This window comes from Drosophila sulfurigaster, chromosome X (assembly GCF_023558435.1).
Source record: "Drosophila sulfurigaster albostrigata strain 15112-1811.04 chromosome X, ASM2355843v2, whole genome shotgun sequence".
NCBI lineage: Eukaryota > Metazoa > Arthropoda > Insecta > Diptera > Drosophilidae > Drosophila > Drosophila sulfurigaster.
Genome location: NC_084885.1, coordinates 10260698 through 10281040, shown reverse-complemented (window position 1 = coordinate 10281040; position 20343 = coordinate 10260698). Strand labels below are relative to the sequence as shown.

At 35.8% G+C, this 20343-nt stretch overlaps 1 protein-coding gene across 1 annotated transcript in view; it reads left to right on the top strand.

Annotated features, from left to right (window-relative positions):
- Nucleotides 1–312: 312 nt before the first annotated feature.
- Nucleotides 313–20343, top strand: part of LOC133849355 (mucin-2) — a 37662-nt gene continuing 17631 nt past the window's right edge. Inside the window, exon 1 of the mRNA XM_062285380.1 lies at nt 313–827. The gene's annotated coding sequence lies outside the window, so the exon portion shown is untranslated. The remainder of the gene's footprint in view (nt 828–20343) is intronic.

Here is a 20343-nt window from a genome sequence, read left to right as displayed (position 1 = left end):
CCTCAGTCACTGTCGCAGTCGCAGTCGCAATCGCGGCCGTTGTCGTCGCAGCCAGCGTGTCGCTTTATAGCTGGCTGCGTGAGAAGAGTGAAATGCAGTTTCAAAAACCATGCCGAAATAGTGAGAGAGGGGAGAGAGAGTCAGAGTCTACCATTTAGTAGCGGGCGCTCTCTTTGGGGTGTCGCTCAGCTGCTGGCGCAGTAGCTGTGTTGTTGCTGCGCGCTTTGAGAGCAGCTGTTTTGGCTACTGAGCTTTGGCCGGCTCAAAGCTGTAGCTCCCGCTGTCGCTCAGCTGTGCACGACGCGCTCAGTGTGTAAACGAGTTTCGTGGCGAACGGTCGATCAGCGCCAGTCGTTGTCGTAGTCGTAGTCGCAGTCCGTGGCCCTAAAGAATTTCGACGCAGCCTCTTGCTGTGTGTGTGTGTGCGAGTGTGCATTTGCATTCGTATGTGTGTGTCTGCATTGTTTATTTACATACCTACCGAGTACATTACATATTTTCCATTTGGCGTTTTTAATTGGGCAGCAAGTGCAAGTGTATGTGTGCCGTGTGTGCTGTGGGCAGCCGCTTAGTAAATATTAGTTTCTTTTCGTCTCCGTCTTTTACTATTTTTTTTTTTTATTTTTTTTGTGCTTTCCCAAAAAATCAAATAAAAGAGAAACAAAACTGCACTTGTGTGTCTGTGTGTGTGTATGTGCTTGTGAACTAACAGGAAACAACGAGCAATTAAACAAACGACGCCGTCGCCATCGTCGTCGTCGTCGTCGCAGTTGCAGTTGCAGTTAGAACCATGGAGCCCAAGACACGCTAATTGAGGTCGTTGCTAGGTAAGTTGTGATCTGGCCCATTGTTGTTGCTGGCGCTGCTTCCGTTTGGCAGCGCCGCAACATTGAAATTCACTTACAGCGCCAAACATAACTAAGATAGCCAAGTGCGCCTCACTTACACAGAGATACTGCGATGCGAAGATAGAAAGATACGCAGATATGTATTCCATACATACATAGATAGTTATATACGCAGATGTGAGCTGGCTCTCTGCACCACGTACAACATACAAACGGTAAATAATGCCGGTGCTCGCACTCGCATTCGCATTCGCACTCCGCCCCGTATCCCCCTCCCCCTCTTACCGATACAACTTGCTGCGAAATTGCACCACGCACAGTGGCACAAATGCAGTTGTTTCCCCATTGTCATTATCACTAGCGAGAAGAATTCATCTAATCAATATTTTAGAAAGAAACTTGCCATCTTTAATTTAAAGTTGTTTTTACATATATTCTTTGTTTTCATTTCAAAGTCAGTGAATCAGTTTTTTATCACTAAACAAAACAACAAACGACAAAAATTCATTGTTAAATATATCAATATTGAGCTGGGAGCAAAAAACAATTTATTTTGTATATTTCTGCCCATATTTAATATACTTTCTTAATATTATCTATTTAATTATAAAATTTTCCAATTTGACTCAAAAGTTGTTTCGTCATTTGATATTACTAATGAAAATAGCATTCTCTAATTCAAAAACAGTTCGTTGAAATTTTATTTTCATGCAACTGCAAATGTTGAAAGCCTAATTACTGATTGCTCAATATTTTAGTAAATTACAAACAAAATTTGTCATTTTTTATTTCTTTGACAATGTTTTATATTCTCCAAGTAAGCATAATTCAATAAAATTGACTTGTAGAATTGCTAGATCATAAACAAAATTATTTCAAATATTTTATAGTGCACTTTCATTTCAACGGTTTACACAAAATGCAAAAAAAACGGCTTACAAATTTTGTTTTTTTTTCTGTTAATTTTGTACGTTTTTCGAAAGGTATTTCTATTAAAGTTACAACAAAATATGACACAATTCTCTTAATACTATTTTGGCTAAAAAGTTGTAGTTCTTTTATGTGTTAAATATGAAAAATATAGAACTCATTCTATACTTTTCTTATGGTTTTGGCTACTCCTTTGCCTTAATTTAATGTTGCCCCACTGTGCGTGGCAAATGCGGCAAATCAAAATGACAGATAGACGTTGCAACTGCAGCTGTGTCTAGTGTGAGTTGTTGCAAGTATGCATGTAAAGCTTTTTGTAGCTACCGCTGAAACGCCAGTGAAAGCAGCATCGAATCTCAGTATCTGTATCTGTATCTGTATCTCCATCTATATCTGTTTCTGTTTCTGTTTGCTGTTTGCTGTGTCTGTGTTTCTGTAACTATAGCTGTTGCTGTAGCTGTAGCTGTATCAACAGCTGTATCTGTATATTTATATCTATTATAGTTGTTGCCAGCTGAAGTTTTAGCTGAGAACTTGGCCGCTGGCATTCCATCATTCCTCATCATCGGAGAGTCATCAACGATAATAATTATCTAACAATCTGGCCGCATAACAATCTATCTATCCATCTATCTATCCAGTTGAGGCTGAGCGTTGAGGCTGTTGCTGTTGCTGATGCTGATGCTGTGGTGTGTGGTTATTATGATGCCTCACAAAAACCGCAACGGAAACGCGCCACTTGCTTTCAGATCGTTTTGGGCTTTATCTTTTTGCTGTTTTGCTGACTGATTTTTTGCCGTTTTGTATCTCTAACACTCAATCAGCTGGCTTAAGGTCAAAATACAGCTGCTGAAATGCATATTAAGCATTAATCTATGCCGCCGAAAGATACACGCGCTACACTTGCAGATACAAATGTATCTGCGAATGTATCTGTGTGTTTCCTTTGCGAAATAATTCACAACAAGTTTCGGCTCGAAACGGCAAGTGCAAAAATTTGTTGCGAAAATTGATTAACATCAAACTGGTTGGCTCTATAGAGCCCACCCTGCTCTCTCTCTCTCTTTTCCCCCTTCCTCCCCTCTCCACGCCTCCTCTTTAAGATGTTTAAATTTTATAAAATTGCTGCTCAACCATTTTTTTTATTATCATATCTTTTTCCTCGTTTTTTCTTTTAATTGAATCTCTTATAAAAATCAAACGCAAAAGGCAACGCAACGCAAAACGAAAACAACAACAAAAAAGTCGTGTAAAAAAGTGTGCTCGACTGTGAAATACCCGCTATGCATTTTTATTAAAAACAGAGCAGTATTGAATTAAAATAGTTCATAAATATTCAATATCATACTGTTATCCACTTTTAATAAAAACAAATGTTGAAATATAAATCTATCAAAAATACAAGAATATACCAAAAGCTATCGATCTTATATTTATAAACTGCTTTCAAAATTTAAAACAGAATTGAAATTGCAGTTCCGAATTAAAGTAAATAAAAATTAATCTACCAAAAAATACTAAATATATACCAAAACCTTTATTCCGTATATCAATGAAATGCTTTCAAAATATATACCACAGAGTATAAACATAGAAAACAACTTCCATCGTAATAGTTGATCAAGAATATATACACCAAAATATACCAAAAGCTATATTTCGCAATAAACAGCTTTCAAAATATACCACAGAATTCTAATATAGATTATCAACCAATTTTTCCAATGTAAAAAGATTTCTAAACTAACTTTCATCATTTCCGTTGATCAAGAATATATATAACAAAATACTTGATTGCCTGGTACAAAGATTTTTTGATAATACCCTTCAATTCAACTCGATGGATAGCGAGTATAAAAAGTGAAGAAAAAATGCGACCGACAAAACAATAATGATGATGATTATGATAGGGAGCTGTTGATGAGGATGATCATTGGAACTTGAAAAACCTGGGAATGGTAAATACGTTTTGCTGCTGTTGTTGTGTGTTGATTTGTTTTTATTTATTTCTTTTTTGCTTTTGGCAACATTTCACTCAACTCAACTGAACTGAACTGAACTGATAAACTGGTTTGTTGTCAGTTTATTATTGAATTTGATTTCTGTTTTTATCCATTTGCATCGGCACGCAAAAGCGCTTCAAATTGTCGCTGCTACTTTATTTTATACACTTTTATTATTATTTCTTTCTCATTTTTTCATTCGTTTTCGTTAAATACAAATATATTTCTTCATCGGGTTCTCGTTTTGTGTCAACAACAACAACAACAACAACAACAACGACAACAAAAAGATGCCCGCTTTATTCTCCGGGCATGCTCATAAAACTGCTCAAGGTATTTGACCCAACAGAATACGACGCAAAAGCTCACACACAATGTGCGTATTAGAGTAAGAATATGAATGCGAGGATTTAACGAGCTCGAGGTTCAACCCCCAACCCTAACCCTAACCCTAAAAGTGGCAGCTGTCGCAGAGCTTAAGATCCCCGACCAGGCAATTCATCTGCCGAGTTTCCTATGAGCTGACGATCTGCGTTTCAGTCTGTATTTGTATCTGTATCTTTGTGTCTTTGTATCTGTATCTTTGTATCTGTATCTGTATGAGTGTGTATTCTGGCTGAGGGCCATTCTGATTGCCCATTCACCTGGTGCCCAGTGCCGCATTTCCCATTCACATCAAGCAAAGCTCAGCCGCAGCCCAGTTCAGGTTGCCCGTTCACTCACTTTCATCAATCTGTCCACATGCAGTCCAACAGATATTTTGTTGTACCTTTCTAATTTGAATGAATCGCTGTTGTTGCTGTTGTTGTTGTTGCTGTTCCATTTGCTTCTGCTGCTGCTGTGTGATAACATTTTACAACTCATTCCAATTGGCGAGCATCCGCTAATTGATTGGGATTTTCCTCCTTAACCCAGAAATGCAGCAAAACACACACACACACACACAATGCGATTGTCTTAATCCCTCGCAACGACACAACTCAGTTGGCATTGTTCGACATTATTATCACTATTATGATTGTATATTATTACAATGATCTTTGCTCATTGTATACTTAAGTGTGTTTTGTCCACAGTTGGATCCAACATCGAATCTGTTTAAACTTTAAACACATTCATATTCAGTTTGTGCAATAACATTTGATTCATTTTCATTTGTTTAATTGTTTTCATGTTGTGTTTTTCTTTTATCAAACTGCAGTTGTGCCATGCTCTTGTAATCTGCCATCTTTATAAGCTTGATTAATCATTTGCTTTTGCCTTCCCAAACCCCGTTTTGAAGCAGATCAATCAACAAGATCGTTTATGGGAACTACTATATTCAGCTATATGTCGAAATATCTTTGGACTTATTTGAACAATTTATGTGTTTGTTATAGTCATACATACATATTTTCTGTTGCTTGGATTTATCTATTCATATTATCTATTATTTTATTCATATCGTATATATTGCAAATATCTGCTGCTGATAGATTAACGATCGCAGTTCTTATGAGCATAATCAAGAACAAGAAGTTGTAAATAAAACTTCACATATGTATGTGTGTGTGTGTGTGTGTGTGTGTGTGTATGTGTGTGTGTGGGTACGCTTCAGATCGCGCTTAATGCCTTTCAGGGTACTTGAACTTCTGTCTTGGCTCGCTCCCCCCGCTGCCACAGAGCTTGCTACCTCTGTTGCCCCTGCCACAGCAACACGAACAATGGAACCCCACAGCGGTGGTGACGATAGAAGAGCACAGACTGCTCTTTGCTTGTTTGCTCGCCTTGCTTCTTGCTTGCCCATGCTTCTGCATTGTCTCGAGCCACACAAAGCTTATGCCATACCATACATAATAATTAGAATCATGCATAGCTCTATCACTGTGTGCATGTGTGTGTGTGTGTGCGTGTGTGTGAGTTCGCTGACTGACTGACTGACTGAGTGTGACTGTGACGGTGACGGTGACTAGAACCGTAGCTAGTGGGCTGCAAAACTTAGAAGAGCTCAGCTGAGCAGGGCTGCCAACTTGCTCATAATCACATGCCACAGTCACAGCAGAAGAGTCGCCTCATACACTGGGCAAAAAAGTCGATACACTTTGTCAAAGAACAGCTGGCAAATACAATGAAGAGCATTTAACTCATAAATAATAGCAAATATGATAAATAATATCAAAAGTTCATAATTGACTTCATTTTTATCCCAAAATTTAGCTTCAGGTTAGATGAAGAATTCTTGAAGAGCATCTAACCCATATCAGTATTATTTTTATGACATAACATTTCCGATAATAAGAAAAATTACACTTCAAAAAGAAATATCACAATATTAATATTACTTGACATAATTTTCGTATATTTTGTTGAAAAGTTGTTCCCAAAATTTGATTTGCCCATTTCAATAATATTTTCATTTTAAATTAATGATGCAACATAATATTTAATACTTATGACTTTTTTTTTAATTTTTTCTATATATTCCATAAGTAACGATCGTTTCTAATTATTCAAATATAATTTTCTTTTAAAGAGAAATTCAAATTTGTAATGAGTTTTGTTTTTATTTTTAAAACATTAAATCAAATTTACCAAAAACTCAAATTTCAGTGAATTTGATTAATATATTATAAATACAATAAAATATTTTTAGAAGTCAGCACCGAAGTAAACAAATAATATTCGAAATTAATCTTCCTTATTCAAATTCAAATTGATTTACCATCAATTTTGTGCAGTGTAGCGAGTTTGACTCTTTGGCTCTTTGGGCTCATTAAACATGGCTGCGTTTGTGTTGGGCAATTACAGCAAAGATTAGAAGAGGCAAAGAATTAAAAGAACCTAAAGCCAAAAACAAATGATGCCAAAGTAAAAGAGTTCTTCTTGTCATTTTTGGCAACGAGCAAGGGAGAGGGAAACAGAAAGAGGGAGAGAGAGAGATCGTTACAAAATTGATTGCCGACAAAGCGGCGATTACTCTCGAAGCTCAGCGATCTCAGTAGTTTGATAGTCCGCAGTCCCAATCGAATGTCCGATTCTCGATTCTCAATTCCCGATGCCAGATGAGCGATGTCTGATGTCTGATGTCTGATGCCATTAATCACAGCTCGGCAAATTGAATTCTGTGCATGTATTGTCCAAAAGCAGCAAAAGTCGACAAATTAACGTGTTTTTAATTGGCCACAGCCATAACTGGGGAGCACTAAAAAAGTAACAGCTAAAAGCTAAAAGCTGAAAGCCAGCAGCAACTCGATGCGAAGCATGCCACGACAGCAGCAGCCACAGCCACAGCCACAGCTGAGAGTGGGGCAGACAGAGAGATGACAGCGGCAACAATGGGGCAATTGTCATGTGGAGTCATTGAACTCAGCAGCAGCAGCAGCAGCGGTAACTCTATTTGCCAAGTTAATTATGATAAAACGTTAAACGGTCACACTCTTTTTTGTTCTTCGTTTGAGATTCGAGAAGCGAAGAATCCATCTCGTAATTAATTCTTAATGAGATCTGCTTTGACAGCGTTCCCAATTGCAGCAGGCGTCGACACGTACTGCGCCCTGACCTTGACAAGGGCACACACTTCATGTGTATGTGTGTGTGTGATAAACGTGTTTCACAAAAAAACAGGTTAGAGATGCGTCTGCTCTTCTCCTCCCATCGGAAAGTGTCGCCTAACCAAACGCTGCGACTGCGACTGCGGCTGCTGTTATTTTAGACTCTCTGGCAACGCTTCACAGATTTCCATTTGACACTGTCAAATGTTGAATGTTGAATGTTCGTGACTGTTAAATGTGGAAATGTGGAAATGTTGGGCGTGCCACGTGCCGTGGGGAATTGAGTTGCGACGCGCCGCATCGCTGCCAACTTCATTCAATTGTTGTTCAACTCGAAACGCAGTCAACCAAATATGCGATCATATGCGATCATATGATCAACTTGACAAAGTTCTAGAGCATTTGGCGCTTAAATAAATCAAAGGTCGATCTGATAATGTTTCCTTCATTTCTCAATATTTTCTGAAGCATTACAAATTAGTTGCAACTTGATTTTTGAATTGAAATTTTTGTAAATTTTCGATTTCTACATCTCTTATAATATTATTTATGCTCGTTGAATTGTCAATTTATTATTCAGCTATTCATTTCGAAATGGAATTCATATCTTTGAAAATCAATTAATTTGTTGAGTAAATTCAAATTCATATTATTATACTGTTCAAATAAATACATATTAAGTTTGCTTATCTAGATTGCTAGAATATTTCATAATAAACAGTTTAAATCAAGAGAGAGAGAGAGAGAAGAGACTTAGAAGAAGATGAGAGATACATTAATTGAGAAGAGATTCTTTCCATGATTAATTCTTAAGCCCAAAGCCTGAATCGATTATAGCATTATCTTGCAATTTCGTTTATCTACTCGATTCTAAATTACAACGCGCAGCTCATTTGGCAGCACTTTTCAACAGCAAAATCACTTGGCAGCACTGGCCCAACACAACTTACACTGAGGCAACATTTCGAGTGTTGCGAATGCTCTTCAAATCACTGAGTTTGGCTTAAACGATGCATTTAAGCGGAATTATTGCCATGGCCCTATGCTAGGGGAGTTTTTGTGGTTGTATTTTACACTACTTTTATTTTTATTAGTTTTTTTGATATTGTTTTTTTTTTTCTGTTTTTTTGGTGCTCTGCGAGCCGTGGCGATTGTTGATCGTTGATTTCTTTTGTTGCTCTCTTGCATAATTTTTGTTGTGTTGTGGTTTTTTAGTCTGGAGTTTTGCTGTTTTGTCTGCCATTTGATTTGTATTATTACTTAATTGCTTTGAACCTGAAAACTATAGAAAAATCAAAAATAAATAACAACAGCAACAACAACAACCACAACACCCATTTACCATTTACCATTCAGTATTGTATCATTCACGGCCCATATGGAAATGAGCCGAAAATATTTACATAAATTTTGGTCTGTGTAAATTCTGTTTGTTTTTGTTGTTGACGGAACGAAACACGCGCCTCGAAACACAAAAAAAACCCAAATAAAGAAAGAGAAGAGAAAGAAAGAGAGAGAGAGAGAGAGAGAGAGAGAGAGAAAGAAGCAGAAGTCGAAAATAAAGCTTACAATTCAAGTTGACTTCAGTGTCACCCCAAAAGCGCTGACATTGAAAATTGGGCAGACGAAAAAAGGAAAAAAAAAAAAGCAGCTGGAACGAATGAACTAAACGTGTAACAAAAACACACAAAACAAAAAGCGGGTAAAGGTAGAGAAGATAGAAGAAGCAGTGAGAAAAATAAGAAGAAGAAGAAGAAGAAGAAGAAGAAGAAGAAGAAGAAGACGAGCATTTGTTGCTGAAATGTGAGCGGCATTCGCATTGAGGCAAATGGGTCAGAGACTCTGAGTACGCGATCGAGTTCGAGTTCGAGATCGAGTTCGAGTTCGACTTTCGAGTGTGTGAGTGTGAGTACTACGAGTGCGTCCATGTTGGGCAAGGGCCACTTGAAACGTGCGTGAAATACCCGCGACAGATGTGCCACAAAAAAGCACAAAAAAACACACGAAAACTCGACGACATCAATTCAATATCAAAACCAAAACCAAAACCAAAACATTGCGATCATTGTATAATCCCAGCGTCTGCTATGCTACGTGCTGTGATTGACAACTTTGCGGCGACAGGAATTCTAGATGCATAATTACAGAATGTACTCAAAGTACTCAAAGTACTCACATTCGCATTCGCAATTATTCGCAAAGTAGTTGTCGTAATCGCACTCATCTCTCATCTAGATGACATCAAATTTTAAACTGGTTTTATCTTAATATTATTAACCTAGCTTTGACGAGAACTTAACCTCCTTATAGCCACATATAACAGCTAAAGTGAGCTAAAGAAATGACAAACAACTGCTAGTTGATATCATTTATGAACTCTATGTAGAACGTTATACTTATTAAACGAATGTCAAAAAAGAGCAAGCTCTTCTTTAATAGTGCAATCAGAGTTTTTGTTTGCCAAGATCGAGCTACTTTATAACAGATATGGTTAAAAATTTGGTAATTTAGCGAAATGGGTAAAAAGTTGTTAATACCTCAGTGAAATGTTTTGTGGTGATTTATATTTCATATTAAAAGGTAGGTTGCGATCGAATAGAAATTGTATAAGTAATTAAAAAACAATTTTATATAACACAACAGCTGCTCTTAGTGGTTTTAGTTAGGGTTTAATTTCTAGTCTGGTATATTTGAAATGTATTAGTATATCGATATACCATATGTAGATTTTTGGGATATTGTATTGTATTTTTCAGCATATTAATTTGGTATATGTTAAGAATACATTAATTTGGTATATTTTAAGAATAATATCGCATTGTTTTGCTTTTATTAAAAATGATTCTGTTTTTATTTTGAATTTTACTTAATCGGTTTTTTCTTATTCCGTTTCAAAAAGCAAGTTGATATTGCAGTTAAATGCACAAATTTATTTCTTTAACAACATTTAAATTTTAATGTCTGTACAAATTATAAACATATTTTTTCGCATCCTTAATATCTTTTCAAATAAATAAAAAACCAATTACTCATTAAAGTTGACATTGCAATTGAATTAACACATTATTGACTTTTAATATTAAAAGAATAAAGAATTTCTTAAACAAGACTTTGATATTTGAGCAATTATAAACATATTTTTTGAAGTCTTCTATATGTTTTGATTTAAAAAAAAAGTGTACAACGTGTTTAAGATCAAAACATCTATTGATAAATTGTATATTTGTGCAAATTATAAAACTTTGTTTACTCGTTTTCAACATCTTTTAAATTCTTAAAAAAATTGTTAACGACTTAAAAAGTTCTATTGAATGCTTACATTTAATGTTTACATATCTAAGAAATTTAAGCACTAAATGACTTTTTACTTTTAAAGTTGAAACAACTGCTGTCAGATCAATCGAAAATGAAATTCAAGATTTAAATGATGTAATTAAAAACACCCACGCACGACAAGTGGAGAATAGAAATGATGTCAAATGGCAAACTTATTTTCAAAAGTCTTTAGGGTAAGGCAAATTTGTATAATCGACAACCTACATAAAGCAGATATATGTACATACAAGTATGTATATATTTTTTGAGGCTAATGTGAAGCTGCAACTGTAAGATTGTTGAGCAAGACGCCGCGTAGCCGTAGAAGACGTGCTTAAAATACGGATATATAATATTAAGCGAATATATCGAAGACGCACCCAAAATCGAGTTTACTTCAGTTTTGCTGTCTCCGGATGGGTTGTTGTATAATAATAGTCGGACTAATGAGCTCAATACGATACGATACAATACGATACGATACTTAACGACTGCTTACGATACTCTGCGATGCGATGGTCGACGTGACATGCCTGAGTTATGGGCTAAGTTAAAGCAATGCTAGAAGTGGGAGCTTCAGCTTCAGCGTCAGCTTCAGAGCTTAACTTGCATTGCTTTATATAAGTTTATAAGTTGAGTTTGCGGGTTGCGAATTCCATTAGCCGAATAGTCGAATAGTCGACTCAAATCATGCGGCTTGCGTGTTGCAAGTGCTTCCTGCTTCACATTCACATGCAACACGCACTGGACACACTGCAATGCAATAGATGCAGCCAAAGAGAGAGACGGACAGAGAGAGAGGGAGAGAGAGAGGCGGATAGAGGAAGACAGAGACAGAGAGAGAAGAGACTCGTTTGGCCAGTATATTTTATACTGCGATACTGGATAAACAAAAATTTTTGTTGTTTTTTTTCTTTTTTTTGGGGCAGCAGAAAGTAAAACTTGCAACTCGCCGTTTCGTTTCGTTTCGTTGTTGCAGCTGTTTTTTTCTGCTTGTTTTTTGTGGTGGTGTTGTTGTTGGGGAGGCAGCTTTTCGGCCAGCTGCAGGTGACATACTTTTTTCGGCAACATGTCCTAAAATAATTTTACTTTTTCCTCGCTTGGCAACTCGTTTGGCAGCGCAAAGCTCGCTGGCCACTTTCTCTGCCCTGGCCAAAAATGAAAAATGAAACAACAACAATAACAGCAACGATGAGAATAATCATCGTGAATTGGCTTCAGGTTTTTCTAGTTAGCATTTTAGCACTTTGTGGGGGTCCAATTCAAGGTCAACACAGCAAACATACACAAACATTTCACAGCTGTCAACCTACAACTCCCCCCTGCTCTCTCTCTCTCTCTCTCTTTCTGTGGTTCTCAATGAATAGCTTTGCTCTGGCCAGCTGACAGTTCTCAAGACACAATCCAACAATCAAGTGCTGAATAACAAATTTCCAATACACACTCGCTTGCCCATTTATTGTTGCTTCCAAATCCGATTTCAAATCCGTGTCCGTGTCCAAGTCCGGGACAGTCAATGACATTTGCATCCAAACGTATTCACACAATGCATTCACCTTCCCAAATGGATCGTCCAACGTGTTGTTGTTGTTGTTGTCTGATGATGTTTCCTCAGGCGAGTCCGAAGCTGAATCCAAGTAATGTGATATCCAGCAGCAAAAGCAAAGCACTTGTCCAGTATCAGGTGTACTTGCCACGTTTCGTGGCAGTTGCAGTTGCAGTTGTAGTTGTTGTTGGTAATCGATACAGCAGGGTCATCAGAGCAGAGCGCACAGCTCGCGGATGCAATTTCTTTTTAAAGACTAGTTCCGTTTTCAGATGTTTTAAAAACTTTGCTGAAGGATTAGATCGATTTCACTTCCATTTCTGTTTCTGAGTGCGATGCAAAATTGATGTCAATCTAAAATATAATAAATATTAAAATTCCAACCACTACATTTCCTTTAAAATATTTACATAGACATAGATTACTCCCACTTTTAGTATATCTTCAAAGCTAGTTCAAATTAAAAATATGTTATCGTATATTTTGAAAGCAATAGTATGTTCACATTATTCATTAATTTTATATGGCAACAAACTCAATCTACTCTACTTTGATTGACAATCTAGTATATTTTTAATACACAATGGTATATTTTGCAAGAAATAGTATATTTCATTCATTAAATTTATATGGCAAAAAAATAAAATCTGCTCTGCTTTGGTTGACAATCTGGTATATTTTGTATATTCAATGGCATATATTAGCAAGAAATACTATATTCACAAAATATATTTAGCTTTTGGTATATTTTAGTATTTTTCGGTTCATTTATTTGGTATATTATAAGGATAATACACATTAAAACATTTTAAGATGTGAAAAGAAATCGGAAATTAAAAGTAGATTAATTCAGAATAGACAAATATGGTAGATAAAAAAAAATGTTATGGGAAGAACTATGTCAAATTAATGATTTGTTATGGTATATTATGCAAGAAGTAGTATATTCATATAAGAAATAGAACCCTTAGTATGTGTTAGTATTCTTTAGTAGATTTTTAAGGTATATTATAACTGTGATCCACATTAAAACATTTTAGGATTTTGGTTTACTTAATTTCATTCGATGGTATAAATACAAAAAACTACATAACAAACTATAAATAAAGTTCATATTTGTGTTACACAATTCAACATTAATTTAATTTAATTTACTATAATGTATTTATATATTTCTAATATGCCTTTAGAAAAATGGAATCAAATTTGTTATTATTACTTGTGGCTTAAAATTTGTAAAGTATATGCTGATTTTCATAATTAGTTTCATTTGAAATCAACCACGATGTTTTATTTGCAATCATCTCTTGGCTTTGCCAGGGCTGGCTTGCCATCAGGGCTGACGAAGCTATTTGAACTAAGCCAGGCAAGCAGTGTGCAAACAAAGTAACTTCGAATTTGTAAACTTTAAGCTGATTTTCATGATTGCTTTCATTGAAAATCAAACACCAAGAGACGAGTGCATAACATTGCCAGGGCTGGCTGGCTATCAGGGCTGAAGCTATTTAAACTATGCCAGGCAAACAAAATAACTTCGAAGTTGTAAAGAAATTTGCAGGTTGTAGGTTTTCCTAATTGTTTTCACTGAAAATCAAACACAAAGTCATAACTTAACATTGCCAGGGCTGGCTTTGCCATCAGGGCTAACGCAGCTATTTAGAGTATTCAAGCAGGCAGAGTGCAAAGAGTAGGTTGGTCAGGTTAATCAACCCGAAGCCGAAGCCAAAGCCGAACCCGATGCCAGAATGCTTGTAGCATATTAATGCTAATTGATGTTTGGTATGCAATCAGCCAAGTGCCACCTGGCTGCCCATTCAGTTGTCCGTTTTCATTGATGAAGTTGCCGCTGTGCCCCACCCACCACAGAAGGCAAACAATTGCAGCAGCAGCAGCAACAGCAGCAACAACAACAACAACAGCCGCAGAAATTCATATCTGACTTGGCAGCCAAGGTGAGCCACATTTGGCGGCTCAAAAGATACAAAAAAAATAAAAATAAAAATAATGCACAGGCAAATGACCAAATCGCCAAATGAATTTGGGGGGGCTGCACATTTTTCGTGTTCATTTAGGTATTTTTTTGAGGGAGGGCAGACCCAATGCGACAGCAGCAGCAGCCACAGCCACAGATGCAGCGACAAGATACAGATACATTTGAAAAAGATACAAATACAAAGTATTTCTAAGGCTTGGAATGGCAATTGTTCAACTGTAGCTGTTGGCAACCGGTTGGCTGTGAGAGTGCGAGTGTGAGTACCCAGACGAGTACCCATTGCGAGTGTGAGTACCCAGACGAGTGTACTCACACTTGTAATTGTAATTGTAATTAAAAAGCGCGGCCAGGCAAAGCCAAAGACAAGCCACATAAATAAGGCGAAGCTGCTCATCTGTGTGTGGGACTTGGGATTGGATTTGATTTGATTGGATTGGATTGGATTGCTTTGGATTGGATTGGAATGGAATGGATTGCAATGAATTTGGATTGCTTTGACTTCGACTAGTCTTAGCTTTGCTTTGCTTTGCTTGGCTTGGATGAGCGCGCCACTTGTCGGCGATTTCCTGTCATTAGTTTTGCGCCATGTCAAGGTTGTGTGGCAAGCCCAGCAGCCAGCAGCCAACGACCATGAGCCGCATCTCTTATGTTACTTGCAGTTTCAACTTGTATCGTGTTGTTGTGTGTTGGCGCTGCCCAGTTTTCTAGTTTTCTAGTTTTCCACGCGCAATTAAGGCAACGCGCTAAACGTCTTTTCAAATGAAATGCAAGCCAGTTATTATCCACGTAAGTGCATAAGAAAGCAAGTGGCAACTGGCAACTGGCAAGCTGCAAGTGCCAAGTGGCAAGTGGCAGCAACATTTCATTTCTCTTCACTTTCTTCCATGGCAACACACACAACCCAACACAACACAACATGCAACAGCACACAAGCTGGCTAAACTTGTTGTGGAAAATGTGCGCTCTCTAACAAATTTATGAGCGCCACTTGCAACGCCGCTGCTGCAATTGATGTGGATGTTAGGTTGCAATTGCCAGTTGCAACACACACCAACCGCAGCTGCCGCCAAGCTCTTAACTTGTTTTTTTCGATTTTTGTGTCTGTATTTATTTTTTGGGAGGCTGTGACAGGTTGCCCCTGGTTGTCGTCGGATTGGGCGACATACCATGTGGCATGTGGCATGCCGCATGCGGCAAACGGAATTCGGAATTCAATGTTCAACACTCGCAGCTGGGTTGCAGCTTGTTTGCTCTGTTGCTTTGTTGCTTTGTTGCGTGCCCAACTTTTTCATTTCGCAATTGTTTTTGATCACACAATGAAAACCTTAATTGAAACGAAAACGAAAACGAAAACACAGCGAGATAAGAGATAACAAAAAAAATCCTAAATATGCAGACATTTAAAAGCGTATTTTTTTGTCGAATCAAGTTTCAAGACAACAAAGTTTGCAACGAAGCTTTAAAGCTTCTTAGAAATGTGCTTACAACCTTCAGATTTGCCAAGGTTTTAGGCAGAACTTTACTTCAAAGTAGCTTTCAACATTTCTAGCATTTATTTAGCTTGTTTTAAATTTTTTATGAATTCACAGAGAGAAAATAATTTAGATTGAAAAAATATTGATTTAAGTTTTTTTCGATTTTAAAAAGAACAATCTTGAAATAAGATTTTTAGGTTGAAACAATCTGAAGTCAAAATTTCTATGTTAAATTTGCATTTTAAGATTAAAAACATTTTATTTTAAGATTCAAATCTTGATTCAAAAATGTTTTTATTTATATTGAAAAGTCGATTGCAAATCTTGATTGAATATTTTTCGTTGTAAAAAGAAATAATTTTGTTTTTGGTTCTTTAAAATTAGAACCTATGTAATATGTTGTGTTTTTGCTGTTAGCTCAGTTTATAGAGATGCCACAAATCAAGTATATAAAATATATTCGAACAAGTTTTTAGCATTTCTTAATTTGTTTTCAATCTACAAACCTGAATTACAAAATATGTAAAATATATACAAAAAAGCTTACAACGAAGCTTTAAAGCTTCTTAGAAATGTGCTTAGAACCTTCAGAATAGCCAAGGTTTTAGGCTGAACTTTACTTAACATTTTTAGAAATTATTTTCTTTATTCTATAAATCTAAATTATAATCAAGTACGTACAATATATTTCAAAAAGTTTTAAATATTTCTTAATTCGTTTTCAATCTATAAATCTGAATTACAAAATATATTTGCTACTTTTATAAACAATTGTAAAATTGTTACACGTCATTAGCAACAAATCATCGACAATTATTAATATTGCATTGAGTGATATCGCTTTAGTCTCCTTGCATGTTTAAACAATAGAAACAAGTGCTTAACTGAGATAAAAGTATTAATAATCAAGTAGGTTCAAATTCCATTTGGCACTTCCATTGAGCAAAGTGCATTGTTAGGGTCTCGACTGCTGTTTGACTTACATTCATAACATTCATATAATATGATAACGATCTAACGATATAAATCGAAATACTTATGCAAACACTCTCTCTCACACACACACACACACAGCGGGTGCATTTGACCGTAATTGAATCTTAAACGCATGCAACTGTCTTCCACAGCACTGAGAAAAACAATTGGGTCGATAGTAAAATTTACAATTTGATGAGCCCATTGAAAAATATGTTATATAATATAAAGAAAAAAAAAAACAAGTAAGAAAGCTACTGACGAGTGTGCTTGATTTTGAGGTACAGTGGGGTATTAATTTAAAATATACCAAATTTCATAACCAAAAATACTAAAAATATGCTAAAAATATACTATGTTTGGTATATTGTTAGAGTGTTACATTCAAAATATAACAGAATGAAAAATGTACCAGGCTGTTAGCCAAAGAAACTTTGGTGTTTTTACCCATATAAAAATATTTCTTATATAATTACTTCTACGATCACAACTAAATGTTCAGGAATCGGAAAAATTGAAGCCATTATTGTCTTTACCAAAACTCGAGACTCTAGCTTGAAAAATTACGCTTGTTATTTGATTTTAATTTAGTATTTCAACCAATTATTGGCACTCCTCAGAATAACATTGAACTTGCTTAATCAACGTTGATATCATGAATTGATATAATATTTGCACTGCTCTTCTGAATCAGTAAAGGGTTTTCAAGCATTTGATGATATGTGGTATGTTTTGTTTTTAAATTGAATTATATCTTTCCAAAAACATCTTTTAATTTTTTTATTTTATTTTATTGTTAAATTGAATTATAAGTTCCCTAAAATATTTTTACCTTATTGATAAACTATATCTTCCCAAAAATAATTCTTAAATTTCCTCTTTCGTTTTTATTTTATTGTTAAAATGAATAATATCTTCTCAAAAATATTTTTTTTTTTTTGTATTTCTTTTTTAATTTGTATTTTATTTTATTGTTACATTAAATTATATCTTCCCAACAATATTTTTATTTTATATTTTTTTAAATTTTGTTTTATTTTTATGTTATTTTGTTGTTAAATTTAATAATATCTTCCTAAAAATATTTTTTTTTTTTTTAATTTAATTAAATCTTTCCAAAAAAAATTTTTTTAATTCTTCTTTAATTTTTATTTTATTTTATTGTTAAATTGAATTGAATATGTTCCCAAAAATATTTGCTCATATTCTTTTCTTAGTGTTTGTTTGCTTAAAATATTTGGCTGTTAAATTGAACAAAAAGTATAGGATGTGCTTAATAGGTGTTGACATAACGAATTAGTAGAGTTTTTCACATTCCTGTTTTGATCAGTGTAGGGCGGGGCTCAAAGACCTGTGGCTGTGGCTGTGACTGTAGCTGAGTCTGGGTCTGAGTCTGAGTCTGGCCTGCAATTGACCCAATTCTCTGCGCTGTTGTTGATATTTTTATTTTATTCTCTGGTATTTTTCTTCTCGCCGTTGTGCTGTGTATTTTTTATGAACTTTTTGCCATTGTATGCAGCACTGACAACTGGCAACTGGCAACTGACTGGGAGGCCAGTCATTAAGGCCTGACATCGACATCGAAAACATCGAGACATCGACGTGCGCTTGTCAGCGGTTCGTGTCTAGGCAAAGCAGGAGAGAGAGAGAGAGAGAGAGAGGTAGAGAGTGGAGAGTAGGCTACTAGGGCGCATACTTGCCGCTGGCATTGATTGAAGTCTAATTAAAGTAAAAGACAAGGCAAAGTTAAAGAGAAAGGGACAGAGACAGTGGAAGAGGAAGGGGAAGGGGGAAGAGGCGATGAGATGGCTTTAGATCTAACGGATCTAGCACTCGGTCTTAACGCTTATGTAGAGCAGCAAGTACACACACACACACACACACACACACACACACACACACACACACACACATTCGAGGCGTGTCGCGACGTTGCGAATATTTAAGCAACATTTTCGCCTAAGCGACAAGAAACTGAAAAATGTGGAGAAAGAAAAGAAAAGAAAAGAAAAAGTAAAACGTTTTTGGAGGCTGAGACATGAAATGTTTGTTGTATGTAGAAATCTCTTTGGCTGCTTGGCAAAGAACGGCAACAACTACGAGTAAGAGAGTAACAACAAACTGAGAGCCAATGATCATAACTATCATTACGCTGATCATATGGTTTTATTGTCGAAACTTGTTTATGTTGTTTTTGCTGGTTCTTTTTTCTGTTTTTTTTGTGTGGCTCGGAATGAGTTTGTGCCACTTTTTTCAAATTGCGCATAAAAAAAAGAAAAACAAAAAAGAATTTCCGTTAACGGGGTCAGAAGCGCGAGTACAAAACTTTTAGCCAATGAATCGCATTTTGGCCAGTGAAATGGTCGCAGTCGATGAATTCTCATCGTCATCGTCATCGTTGTCGATGTCGTGATCGAGATCGTCATCGTTGTTGTAGACTTTTTTTTGCATTCTCGTAGACAACGTGTTAACAGTGGAGAGTGAATCCCCTCCCTCTCTCTCTCTCCACCCACCGAAGCGATTTTCAATGTTCTATGTTAAGGTTGAGGTTATCAGTGCACGAAACGTGCCAAAGTAAACAATAGTTGTATGAAAGCAAAGCAAAGTAAAGTAAAGCAATGCAAAGACAAGGACAGGCCAAATAACAAATGTAAACACAATTGATAAACACAGTGGTGTGGTGGGTGGACGGAGGGGGGGTGAGTGTTGTCTGCTATCTTCGACATCATCATGTGGCATTTCGAGTGCTTTTTGATAAGCGGAAACACTCTCTCTCTCTCTCTCTCTCTCTCATACACACACTCTCCCCGTCATCGAATTTGCGTCGTTAATAAGTATGTGAGTTAAACAAGCGTTAAGTGATTTAGATACCAACTAATCGATAACACAAAACCCCCTACCTCTCTATCCCTCTATCCACTTTGATCAGTTATCGAACACCGCTTAAACAATTTACCAACTGCGTAGCGCGAGTTGACATCCGTGCAACAATCGATGGTTGTAATTTATTAACAAGACATTGCCTTTACGCCTTATCTGATTAATGGGCTACTGCCTGGCTTTATCTACTCTCCATATCGCTCTTGTAAAACATCCCATGTTACCTACATAAAGCGATCATGCATTCTATCGCAATCAACAAAGAATTTTAGATATGAAAAAGGTAGCAAAATTCTTGCTAAACCTTGCATTTGTAAAAGAAAATTTTAAGGTTTCGCTTTATAATGTATTATAAAGTAGATGCACACTAAAACAAAGAGCAAGTTCTAAGTTAGAACTTCTAAAATCTAGAACATTCGTCTTAAAAATTGTGTTCTTGAAATAAGATCACTTTAAGAATGAATTCTTAAATTTAAGAACATTAGAGTAAAAAATGACAAATTTTCAAAATAAAAGCAAAAATTCTAGATTTTAGTTACAAAATTCTGTAATCCTTCGAAATTTCTAGAAAAAATCGATGATTAATATTTCGTAAGTAAAGTGATCAACATACATACAACTGAATAACTGAATACAATTAACTAATTAAATCATAAAATGGTAAAATAATAAATAGGTATTAAAAACAAATTATAATATAATATTTTTTTGATGTTATTATAATTTATAATAATATTTTTGGTCTTAAAACTATAAGATTTATTCTTCTTATTGATAAGAACTTAGGTCTTATATTAAATATGTTTTTAAACATTAAAATGTTTATGTTATTGAGGCTCTTTTTAGAC